Source organism: Taeniopygia guttata, chromosome 2 (genome assembly GCF_048771995.1).
Source record: "Taeniopygia guttata chromosome 2, bTaeGut7.mat, whole genome shotgun sequence".
In the NCBI taxonomy this organism is placed as follows: Eukaryota; Metazoa; Chordata; class Aves; order Passeriformes; family Estrildidae; genus Taeniopygia; species Taeniopygia guttata.
The window spans coordinates 33178105-33191702 of NC_133026.1; the positions used below are offsets into that span (position 1 = coordinate 33178105).

At 38.3% G+C, this 13598-nt stretch overlaps 1 long non-coding RNA gene across 1 annotated transcript; it reads right to left on the bottom strand.

Moving 5' to 3' along the window:
* Window positions 1-2612: 2612 nt before the first annotated feature.
* Window positions 2613-7600, bottom strand: LOC140682625 (uncharacterized). Its single transcript, XR_012054551.1, has 2 exons — window positions 3574-7600; window positions 2613-3179 (listed from the first exon to the last, which is right to left on the bottom strand). It is a non-coding gene; the product is annotated as an uncharacterized lncRNA (long non-coding RNA).
* Window positions 7601-13598: the final 5998 nt, after the last annotated feature.

The following is a 13598-nucleotide window of genomic DNA, read 5'->3' on the forward strand; positions in this document are numbered from 1 at the left end:
GTGTTATATCTGTGTAATTCTGGTCTTTATTACTATAATAAATGTGCATTAAAACCCCATTATAATCTCCTAATTGTGAAATTGCCATTGAGTAAATTAAGGTTATGAGTATTATAATGCAATAATTTACTGAATGTTTTATTTCCTAGTGCTTAAATTTTCTTGCATATTGGAATCATAAAATTAATTGTTAAATTTAATAAATAATGATAGATAGTCTAAGTCAGCAGTAAATCAGAGAAGAATCCAGGTTTCCTGAATTCCTATTCTCTCCCTAAAGAATAGATGAAGTGGATACTTCTTTCTGAAATTGTAGAGATGCATGACTGATACAAATACAATTTTAGTAGAACCTGAACATTACTAAAATAAGACAAGATCAAGTGTCAAATCAAAACTTGAAGATACAAGGACATAATGTAATGAACTTTCATTTGAGGCCAGTAGAAATCTTTCTATTGACTTTAATAAAAGTGTTATCAATTCATAATGTGCTAGCATCAAGTGTATGAATAACTCCATTAGTTAAGCAGCTAAAGCTCATAACAGCTTATATGTTAGAAATGTGCAGAATCAAACCCTGGATGACTCCTGAAAAACCTGCAGAGAGTCAGAAGGGCTCCATTTACATTATAGATCTCACATGGAGTGACTCTGTCATCCACATTTTAAAGAATTTATAAATGGATCTGCAAGGCGATCACTGCAGGGTTAGTGTAACACTATCTGCAATACATTAGTATTTTGGAAAACAATGGTCATTCCAAAATATGCTTTTGTTGAGCATTAAAATGAAATTAGAACCTTCCTGGGTGAAAAAAAATGCCAAACAGGCATAAAAATAAGGTAGAAGCCAGTAAGCCCTTTTACCCTGTTTGATGATACTCAGCTTGCATATCTGGCCCAGAAAGAGATTAACAAATTGAATTGTTGGGGTTTAAACCTCTCTTGCCCATTTCCTCAAGGGAATGTCTGAGCACTAAGCAACCATCTACTTTGAGGAAAAGAATTGGAGGGGTTTTTTTTTTTCTCCCTCTCTCTCTTTTTTTTTTTTTTTTTTCCTTCCAGAAATTCACTTCTGAATCTGAGAAGCCTTCTTGCTGGAACAAATATTTTCCACAAAAAGGTTCAATTTCATCAAGTCAGCATTTTTGCATACAAACAAATAGACTGTGGGAAAATTCTCACCAAGCTTTACTTTGCAGTCTTTCAGAAAACAAACCTGCAAGGGAGAATCATAGGAATGGCATTTACAGAGGCATACACATATGGTTCTCTCTTGAGTTCAAGCACAGTGACATGGCAATATCTAGGACAAAGACTTGAAGGCATTTAACCTTTCATTTTTAGAGCAGTAGAAATCTCTGATACAAGAAAATCAGCCAGAGAGATAAATAAACAACCGAATTCTGTACCATCCATTCACAGGCCACCATTTATTCAGTTTATAAAAACTTCAGTGGGGACTGTGCTGAAGTTTGTCAGCAGAGTCTGCAGGACCAGGACTGAGAAGGAGCAACCAAGAGGTTATTGACGTAACAGGCCCAAGTGTCTTGAGCAGTGTGTCCTAGAAATGGGAACCAAGGGTCATACAGCTCAAACTGGCCGACAGCTACTTATGTAAGTAGTCTCACTGAATTCAAACCTGCCCTAAAAAGGCACTTAACAATCTACTGGCTGCAACAGTGTGGAAAGAAGGTAAATAACTGGAATAAGTGCTACGCAGGCAGGTTGTAGTCAAATGTTTCCTGCAGAAATGGCTTGGATGATCATGAAGTTACCTACTTCTTCCATCTGCCCTACATTGCATTGGAAGTTCAATATAAACCATTTGCTTTCACAGTGATGGAAAAACACTTGCATATGATATTCCTGTGGTGAAAGCTGTAAAGGCATGCACCATCACTGCCATTTCTCCTGTCTGTGGCCTCAGTGTTGGAGTGCTACGTTTTGTCACAGAATCATAGAACATCCTGAGTTGGAAGGGACCTGCAAAAGTCCAACTCCAGGTCCTGGACAGGAGTCACACCATGGGCCTGAGAGCATTGCCCTAATGCTTGAATTTTGTCAGGCTGGGTTGACTGGCTGGTGACCATTTCTCTGAGGAGCCTGTTCCAGCACCCTACCACCCTCTGAAAAACCTTGTCCTAATATCCAACCTCAAGCTCCTCAAGCTTAGCAAATCTCAACTGGTGAGCAAGGCTGAGAAAAAGAATTCATGTGGCAAAATTTTATTAATAAATGCCAGTAATGCAACTTGCAACTGCAGACTAGTTGAGAGTGCAAAGAACATTAAAAAATGTAACCTTGTCCAGCCTGCACACACATTTTCTCTCGGTAAAAGTAATGTCGTTTGCAGATCCTAGTCTTGTAGGGAAGTTCTGTAAGCATTTGTGAAATGAAAACTATTCTTACATACTGAACAACCAAAGAAGATAGAGGGTGGTGGAAAAAGCATATGTGACAGTTGTGTTGTGCGACAGTTTTTCTTATCCTCCTCCAAACCATTTGCCTGGCAAATCCCCTCTTTCTTTTTTTTAGTTTTTCCTTAATTTTTAGGGTCTTGAGCACAGGAACAAACATAAAAAATAATATCCAGTGAACATTAAAAATTGTAATATCTCTACCACTTTTATTTCATTTCTGTTATCTACAACAAAGCATGAATTTGGGGAACATATGGTTATGCAGGGTAAAGAAACAAAGCGTTTAGCAGAAGGGCCTTTTCCTCAGTCTCTTAAACACATAAATCACAAATTCTCAAACAACCCTTTGACACAGAGGTATTTGATTAGGAAAAACCGTCTCTAATGGAAAGATTTTAGCTAGCTTGGGATGAAAGAGATGCTATGCTTCCTGGTGAATTCTGGAGCTGTGGGTCTTCTTGGGTCATACATTTCCAGCTCCCTTGGAGACTGTCGCAGTGCTGAACGCTCAGCAGCTTTGGTATTCATCCAAGATGCAGCGTGACTGCTCCAGAAGGTACTCAGCTCCACAATCATATTTGAAACATCAGCTTCTGTCTCTGAGGTAGCAGGCTGGGTATGATGAGTCGGAATCCCACTGAATGAAGCATCATACAACCATACTTCAGAAGCCATCTGTACCTCCTCCAGAACGCTGTGGCTTTTCATTAGCAGTCTTGGAAGAAGTGCACTCATCACACCTCCTGGGAATTTCTGAAGAATAGAGTTCAGAAGTTCCCCTCTTTCACTACTTCCTTATTCTAAAGCAGGGAAAGTATCTTTGCCCTGTCCAGATCTTAAAGAGGTGAAATGAAGTTTGGCACCTTAACTTCAAAACATTAGCAATCACTTAGACTTTCTCTTCTGCTCAGACCTGATTTATGGCTCTCACCTTGCAGGACATATAATTCAAATCATCATCCACTTAGGTCCACAGGAAAAATCTCCAGGCCAAACCATTACAACAACCCATTACACTTCTGGCTTTTCTACACCCCCAGGAAATGTCAGTGAATGCCAAACTTTTACAACTGCAAACAAAGGGAAATGGACATTCATCTCTACCATTACTTTCATAATTAGTTGAGCAGGGAAAAAACAATCTTACCAGGAAATCCTCACAAGTCTGAACTACATCTGTCAGCCTTGCTTGCTTGCCAGTTCTTCTGATGAACGATGGGAAATATATTCCAGCTCCAGCACAGATTGTTCAGAGGACACAAGACAGGCTCATTAGCACTGTAACCTGCAGGCAGTGGGCAGACACAAAAAACCTTCAGCCTTTGGATAGGGCAGAACAGATGCAACCACATGGGCTTGCCTGATGCAACTGGATTATGTATTCATGTTCATGTTGATCATATACCCTGACTGTAGCTCTTTATCAATGCACACGTGATCTTGATTGAGCAGGCTCTTAGATCCCAAGCTCAGTGCCTGAGAAACCTGGATAGTGCAGATTCCCCTGCATGCAATTTCCCAAAGAACTGTATTTGTTCCATGCTGGAGGGTGACTCTGCAGTAAAACTACTAATTGATGCAGTCCTCAGATATTAATAGAATCGCTTGAAAGAGTGGTGTAATTGCTGTGCAGGACTTGCTAGGCACAGTAAGTCATGATATAAGTAGATCACCTTTTGAAAACTATGTGATTTTATCAAAGCTTGCTGTACAAGACACCATAAAATGTATTAAAATAAGTATTCTGAATAGCTGAACAGTGTATTTAAAATTAAATACATCGAAAAGTAAATTAGGCATATTTCATGGGCCTGGATGCTTCTGTTCCCTCTAGCTAAATTCCAAATCATTAAATGAAGAATTTCACTAGGCTTATTAGTTGGTTATCTATGAAACTTTAAGGAAATATATATATGCTCTACTCAGCTACTTTCAAATAAAGGCACTAGAAGCTGTTTGACTAAAGGGATTTTTTTTTTCTCATTGAAATCCACAGAAAAATTTATGTTAATTTCATCAAGTGAAGGAGGCAATCTTTATAAAAGTTCCCTTTTGAAACAGGTTTCTTAGAGTCCTTTACTGTAAGAAAAATATTTCTCTTTAGATCCCACCATGACACACTCCTAATTTTGTGAGACTAGGAATAGCCTGTCAAAATTCTGAAACACAGGAGGATCCTAATCATGAGCAGCTTGCTCCAGCTAGAATCATATTTCCTATGTTGCAGGACAGCAGTGGGCTAAGTGCTTCATTTGCACCTCACAGAAACGTGCTTTTCCTCCCCAATTTCTCAGCAGAATTCAACAAGACACTTCCTCTGGCCCTTAGCAACAGCCCTTAGCAAGGACTGACAGAGAAGTACAAGCAGCAAAGCCAGGACTAGCAAAGAGCTATTGATTCGTGAATGAAAGAGAACATTTTCTGAAATAAATAAAAAAAATTCATCTAGTCACAATAACTCTAGGACAAGTCTAACTTTAGTGACTAGAAGCAAAAAGAGCAGGCAACTTGAATTGACATTGCTCATGCTGGCATTCCAAGGGTAATATTTTCATTATGATAAAATGTTATTTGACAATCTCTCCGGTGAATTGGGCACAAACATGCTTTTCTTCTACATTGGTCGTGCCTATCTTCCTGTTCCACCTATTTTTATACTACTAAAAAATATTTGTTTAGGCAATGCAAACAAAATCCCCTCTTCCATGTGTTTAAATTCCCTTGGCTGTTTATCCTATACTGTAGTACAGGACCAGCAACACAGATTATAATTTAGTTTCAAATTAATTTATTTTTGTCTTCTTTTCAGTCTCCCCTCAGAAAAGGAATAAAACTTGCCCAAATGTTAGTAAACATGTAGGACATGGATGAAAGTTCTACAACACCCCTTCCCAACAAAAACATCAGCAGAGGAGCATACAAACATACATAAATAAAAACATATTTATGGAGGTGGACAGGCAAGTGTGTTTTGTCCAGAGAAATATTTTTGTGTGCAATAATATATAAAAATCAACAGAAATTTGCATATTAAATAAAATATATGTATATAAAATATCTTCAGCCATTTTTAAACTTTGATTCCCAAAGACAACAGGTGAAAAGATGTGATTAGAAATAGTTGCTATGGATCTCCATCATAAATTTCCATGGGGTTTTTTGCCCATCTTAATCAGGTGATAATTGGTCTAATTAACATTTTTCATCAGAGGGAAGTAGTCTGTGTGCTTTTCAACACTGCTCCAAAAATATATAGCAGTATTACATGACAAAATGCATTGGTAGCAGATATATGACTATTGCTTGTTATTATAAAGCATCAGCTGTGCATTCATGGGCTGCACAGAAGACAGTCTGACTGAAGTCCTGTAGAGTCTCTGTAAAGATTTATGTGATTTTTTTTTTTCCCCTGCAGCTTATGATGTGGCAGAATGACCGATTTATGATGTGGGTGGAACTTTGTTCAGCACATGGAAATGCCTCCACTCTCCAGATTATGTTCTCCTGTGGTAGGCAGTAATGCTTTCTGCCCTCCATATGGCCACCATGTGCCAGCAGACACCAAACTGGTATGTGGGTGAAATGTAAAATAACCACAAGAGCTCCTGAGCCAATAATTACAAAGCTCCTTTTGACATGGTTAGTGTATCATTATCTGTACTGTGCAATAATAAAACAGAGCTCATGTTGTCCCTCTCTTCTCCTTCAGTAGCTGCAGAGCTCATTGCAGAACTATCACACGCAATTGGTGTTCACAAAATGCTTTTAGGAATTGTCATAGCAGCAGCAAAGAGCACACCAAAATCACAGTTCTAATTAGACATTAGATTGAATAAAATACTGGAGAGGACAAAAAAAAAAAAAAAAGGCTTATTCTGTGCATTCACTAAAGACATGTATCTTGCATCCTGGTCTGAGCTGCTCAGGCTCTGGGGTAGATGAGCTGGTTTGGAGGGCATCTCAGGTGTTAAAGTCTCTCTGTCCATTTAAAGCCTAGATTATCAAGTTTTAGCACTCTGTACTTGTGTGTTCAAGGAACACACAGCTCTGTAAACAGTGCTAGTTCCCACTTGTATCCAGGTGTAGTCCAAGGCTTGAATGTGAATTATTTTATATTCTGGCCTTGCCACAAGTATCTCAAAAACTAGTCCCTGTGGTTTTACCCAGAAGCTGAGATAAACTGGGATTCAGAAGCAAATGCTTTCTGGATATGCTTAGCTATAGGCTTAGGACAAGTAAAGCGCTCATGACTATTGCTTTGCTTTGGTGCACTAAACCTCAGCATTTGTGCAAGGGATTTTTATAGACTTGAGATTTTTGAGAAGGTAGAATTTAGCAGGAGAGATTTGTTGAACAGGGAGTGCTTAAACTGGTTTTCCTCTTATACTTGGCAAATATAGATTATTATGTGTCATGGTTCATAATGGTATTTTATGTCTGATTTTGACTGACCAGCTGTTTTAAATTTAAACAAATGGGATTTGTCACTCACTCGTCTTCTGAAAATGTCATTCAGAACATTCTAGCTGTCTGGTGCAGGATGGGCTTCCTTCTCGTCTTCTTGCAACTTCTATAAAGCAATAGATAAGCACAAACCTGTCTCTATCTGAAAATGTACAAACATTCCCACTAATCAGGAATAGAGAGGTTGGTGTACATACAAACCCAGTTAGAAAGTAAGTCACAAATAGGCTTTTCAGTTTTGTTGCCTATTTGTCATTTGTAACACCTGACAGTGTTCCAATGAACTTCAGCATTATTCTCCTTATAGAGTATGGAGTATATTAACATGTAATTAATTATAGTGTATTAATTATTCATTATGTTGAATTGAATAATAAAGAAAAGTATGTCTGGGGTATACAAAGGAAAACTATGTGTAAATATAGATGTGCGCAGGGCAGGGTTTAAGAGACCTGCCCTTAATGTTCTGTAAAGGGCCATCATTTTTTCAATGCTTTTGTTGTTATTATTTAGTCAAAGACTTGTAAGGACTCACTGTGATCAAGGGAGTGAAGGAGCTCTCAGTGGCAGCTTCTCCAGTTGTGATTTCCACCTAGGCTGTGCATTGTGGGCATTGTAAAACCAACAACATGACATTTCATTGACAACCATGTCACTCACCAGGGAAGGCTGCAACTCCTCACATTTAGTATGAAAAATTCCAGCTCAGCTTTTATCTTTATTAAGACTGTCAGGCAACACTTACAAAAAAAAAAAAAAAAAAAAAAAAAAAAAAAAAACCAAAGCAAAACAAGAAACCAAATAACTTTCTGTTTTACATTTATAATTTTCATGTAATTACAGTTGTATTTGTATATTTGTAACTAAAATGCTAGCCATGACATTTCCACCATTTTCTTTTCTTTTCTTTTTTTTTTTTTCCCCAATCTGTTATAAACCAGCCATTGGGTTCCTGATCCAGACAGCTCCCACGGGTATCAAACACCCTCTAAGTACTAGATTTTTGGACTGGCTTTCTGATTTGGCTGACAGACATGCAAAATCACACACAGGGAAACTGCTCCAAACCAGGTTGGCAGAGACTGAAAGCTACTACTATCTGGAGTCTGTCCAGAGATAGATGGGAATTACAGTGGTTTTGTAGTCCCAGTCCAGCTCCTGGCTGACCAGTATCTGCATCACAAAGACACCACTATACCCTTCACTTGGCAGTAATTAGCACTTTGTTAACAATCTCCATAGGGAAATGGTGAGCAAAAAGCACAAGAGAGGCCAGAGAGTGAGTGATGGGGCAAACAGCTGAACATCCAAAATAGCTATATGCAATATCAAGAACATGTTGAATAAAGAGGAACACTCACAGTCTTCATATGTACAAATCCATGACATCAAAGGGGCCACGACGTCCTGATGGAACAAATCAAGGAACTGGAGCAGGGACACAGATACAGCATTTTTTTTTTTTCCCAAGAAAAAAGACAGGACAAAGCATTTAGACATGAATACTTGCTTACCATTTCAGTGAGAGCTAAGAAGCTGGCTTCTTGACTGCCTTTGAGTTAAAATGAGGTGAGAAAAGAAAAATATGTATGTCTTGTTCGATGTGTGTTGAAGAAAACTGCATCATAGGAAAGAATACATGAGGGTCTTTTGCTTGAGTAACTCATAGACATGTTTAATAGTCAACCTTGTCTCTACAAGGCACTTTGCATCCCATCCTCTGAAAAGCAGTAGAGAAGGACACAGACTGTTGTCACGGACAGATTTTCCCTCAGAAGGTGTGGTGTGAAGAGACATAATGTTTGGGGACACAGCTAAACTGAATGTGATACAGATAATTATGAGGGGTTGCTTAAAGGGGTGGAAGGTAATCTGAGCGAAATGAAGGCAAATATGAAATGACAGACCACTATTTTAGGAATAGCCTTACTCTTAGGGATCAACTACATAGGAGCAGATTTCTAAAAATTCACAGGCTGGTGTGGAGGCTCTTGAGAAGATAATTGAAAGGATAAAAGGGTAGGAGACCACTGGCAGATACTGGAAAAAAATATTAAAGGTTCTTCAATAAGCTGTTCAGATACAAAGGGAAGTGAAAGCATAATTGCAGGTTGATATGGTATTCTAAGGCATATTTTAGGCACCTGGAAATGAAAGTCTCATAGAAATCCTGGAAAACCAGGACAGCTCTCCATGTCTGACTATATAACATGTGAGGACAAAGCAGAACGCTGGGGCATACAAAGAGTTACAAATAGTAGGAGGCATAAAAGGCAACCAGAAAATGTTGCCAGAACATAAGATGAGGAACGAAGTACAGCAATATAGCAGAGAGAGCAAATAACAGGCTGCACAACAGAGGCCAAAGCACCCATTGTTTCAGTGTTCACTAAAGAAGCTTGCTGTGCACAATGCCTAATAAAATTAGTTTAAACAAAAGAATACGGGGTCAGGCCAGGGCAGAGAGGGAACAGTTAGAAATGCTTATCTAAAGCAATACTCAAGGCCTGACCACATTCACCAAGAAGTACTGGAGGAACAAGTCACAGTGATGTCTGAGCCATTAGAACTTGCCTCAGAGTGTGTTGGCCTGAGGAAAAAGGGGGCAATCTAGGATGGAATAGAATAGATATAAGTATAATTATAATTGCAAATATAGTACAACACCTGTCTGTTGGAAGGGGAAAAGGAATTATAGAATAGTCAGCCTACTTCTGACACCCATAAAGAGACTCCAGCAACTCCCTGTACAATATGCTTAGAAACACTTTGAGGAAAAGGTGTTAAAAATTAAAACCAGGTCACACCAAGTCAAATTGGTTTCCTTCATTTCCTGGATAACTCATATTCATATCATTCAATATGTTGTATCTTTGTTTTAGCAAGGGTTCTGGCATGACTCTTTCTGACATCCAAATCTTAACTGGTTACATGCAAGTAAAATCACTGTCTAATGGAGTGTACTCAAAAAATTGCAGATACACATGGGTTTTGTGACACATATGGGTGATAGTTTAAATCTGATCTCACCAGAAGATCTTATATATCTGCTTTCTACTTATAAATAATATGAGTATTGGAACAGAGAAAATACTTAGGAAATTTGCAGATGACAGTGAGGAATAGGGACAGGAGAGTTTTCAGGTACTTGGGAGACCAGGATCTGAATTCCAAATAGTCTTCACTCCAAATTAAACAAACGGAGTTCAGTAAAAATATATCTAAACATTATTCTTGGGAAGGGGAAAATAAATTAATATTTAAATAATAGGAAATAAATGCAATCTTTTCAGAGCTACCGAAGGAAAAAAAAAGTCAAAATTATGATGTATTTCAAACTTAGAGAGCTAATAACATAGTATTGTTACATATATTAGGAGCTAGACTGTATGTAAGAAATGGGGATTGGGAAGTTTCAGCAGAAGTCCCATTTACAGCTCCAGGCATATTTAAAAACACAGGTGAATTAGAGAGAAGTAGACAGAATCAACAAAAGTGAAGGGAACATACCATGAATGGTGGGAGAGACTGGGATGCCTCCTTCTTGAGGGGAATGATGAGGAGCATGACATCAGACTTCCAGTGCATAAGCTTGTCACAGGAAGGGTGGTGGTCCGCTGGAAGTTGGTAGGACAAAAAGAAGTGAGTTTTGTTGGCAGCAAAGCAAATTTTGGTCTTGCAGTGAGGACAAAATCCTAGTTGTGAATCCATTTAGGCAAACATATTTAAAAAGGCTGAGGAGTTATCCCTCCCAGGAAAAGGATTGTGTTTTGAATATGTATATCAGCACGAAGTCTACAATAAAACAATCCAATATAAACCAAATTTTCTTTTGGAACCAGGGATCCTACCCTGACTTCCCCAACTAATGGAAGGATTACTGGCAGCCTCCTCATATGTTTACTCAACACTATAATTATCATTACCTACAGACTCACTAAGTTCTGATTTGCCCTCCACTGAATTATTGGTATCCTAGTAACACTTTTTTCTTTTTTCTTTTTTTTTTTTTTTCATATTAGTTATTTTTAACATTGCATGATTTGTCAAAGCAAAGACTGAGGACTTTTCATGCTGTGTAAAGTCTATGTTTTACCAAGACAGGTAGTTTTTGTTATGCTCTTCAGGAGATCTTGGATCATACAACTTGTTATTCCAGTTCAGAGCAGTCATTTCACCCCAGCTTTCTTTCTCCACAACTGTTGCCTTCACAGTATGTTCCTAATGAAGATAGAAATCAGAGAACAAGAAAGATTGCTTCAATTCAATTTTGCTTCCACTCCAAACCAATCTTGCTCCCTCCCCAGGTACACAATGCAGTTATGTCAGGCCAAAAAATTTGAGTCTTAATTAGAAAATTATCTAATGATAATGAAGAATATGGTGATTTCTTCCCACACACACATACACCATTATATAACAAAAGCCACCACATCCAAGGTCCATGACTCCCTAAATCCACCTTTGTCTTAGGGGAAGAGGACCACTAGTTCTGCAGTGCCCCAGATCCTCTCCAAACAGCAGTTTTTATGGTAAAAATTTGCTGCCTGCACTTTTGGCTTTGGAACTTTTCTCTAGGACTGTCTCATGTCCTTTTATGATGAAGGCCAATGATTAAACCAGCTACCATCATCACTTCCTTGTGGGGATTGGTACCTTTATTAATAGTCTGCATGAGATTAAGGTTGTTTGGAATCTTTCCCTGGCTGAAGGTATCTGCAGGAATGCAGGAATCAGAGCAATGTGAGGTGATGGCCAAAATCCACCAAATAAATCAAGATGCATGATGAACAGAACTGCTCAAGCTCTTAGCTTTGCTGTGTTTTCTAGCTTTTACTTTCCCTTTTGGGTGGTCATGGTTTTTTTTCACCCCAAAACACTCTGCCACACCATACTCCCATTTTTATCTGATTCATAACATTTCTGCATGGCTAAGGAAATTAAACAGTGATGCCCACAATCTGGTTCTTGAGTGTAAACATCTTGAAAAAGGAGTGGAATGCCTCTCTTGTCATCACTAGTGGACTGAGGGCCCTCAGCTTCACCTGCAGGTTCTGCTTGTTTCTATGCTTCTTAAGCAACCCTACTTTATCACTACCTGTGAAAGGTTATATTGCTTCCACATCAGATTTTCTTCCCCTGTTACCCATTCCTGGAAACCCACGTGAGTGAGAGCTGCTGCTGGGTGAGTGTGTCAGATGGATGTGCCAAGGAACCACTGACTGCTGTTTCTTTAAAAGCACACGTTTCCTAGGTTATAGAGAGAGCTAATTTCTGCCTACAGAAGTTCTTTAAATATACCTTTATTATAGATGGTTTGAAAATATATGTTGAGAACCAACACTACTAATATGTGGGTAAATTATAATGTATTATATGAATGTCTAGTCACAAACATGGTTGCCCAAAATATCAAGATAATTCCTCTTTTCTGTGGATAAAGTCAAAACAGAGGGATCAAAATTTGATGGAAAAAGAAACTCACAAGTTGCAGATATGAATCCTGCCACATTTCAGAGATTTTAAATTTGTTGTTTGACACTGTATCTTGAGTGAGATGCTGAAAGTAGACTCTACAGACTTTTCCAAGAGTCATCTGTGTTGTGCAGTCCTTAAAGTTTTTTATGATTTCACATGGCAGCATGTTAATAGAGATTGAGCATTGGAACTTCCATCACCCCTACATAAAATGCAATTTTTAATAATACAGGGCCAAATAAGTCTGAGTGCAAGAAAGATATCAAGGAAAGACTTGAAATGAATGGAAACTGTCCAGATAGATGTCAAAGAAAAAACAAGCTGCAAGGAAAAAATAGTCATATCCTGCCCACGTCAGGTCTTAGAAACTAAATTTCTGTTTGCCACTTCAGCACAACTATGAGCAACCATATAATCATCTGGGTTATCATTACTCATTTGTCTGCAACACAGTCAGGGTGAATGATGGCAGCATCAGAAGAAAGATGCCATTAATGTCAGTAGTCTCATTGTGAAGTTATTTGGCTATTGCACACAGAAGATAAGGTACTCCCTGCTCAAAAAGCTGCATTTCTGCTTTGCAGACATTTACAAACCTGTGCAAAATCACAAAAGGGATTGTATGCTCAAAACTTCAGAGCAGACCACTAAAACTAGGACAGTGCTGTGAACTGGGCTGCCTGTTAATGTACTCCACAGCTGGCATTGCACACATGATGCTTGCAAACATCCAGTCTCAGAGCTGACACCTCCCAACACAGCTGCCATTGTGCTCCCATCCACAATGAGGTGAGCAGGGTAAAGAAATCAAAGCAAAACAGAAGCTATTAAATTTTTTATAGAGTCCCTGAGAATAGTGTACCTCTACTATGGTGTAAGAAAACCAAAAAACCAAAACCAAACAAAACCAAACAAACAACCCCCCACAAAAAAAAAAAAAAAACCACAAAAAAAACCCAAAACAAAACAAAACAACAACAACAAAAAAAGAGAGAAATAAGCAAATAACCTTGTACTCAATTTGGAAAATAAAAAACCAAGAGAAAATTACTTGTTCTTATAGAGGTGATTCTCCAGGTTATTGTGCTCAGTTAATTTATTTTAAACTTTGTTATATGTAAAGGCTCTTGACTATTTCTCTTTTGTTTTGCCTGAGGGTTTTTTTCATCAGAAAATAATCATGTGGTATAACAAATTGTAGAATATGAAAGCCAGATGTCTTACATATTC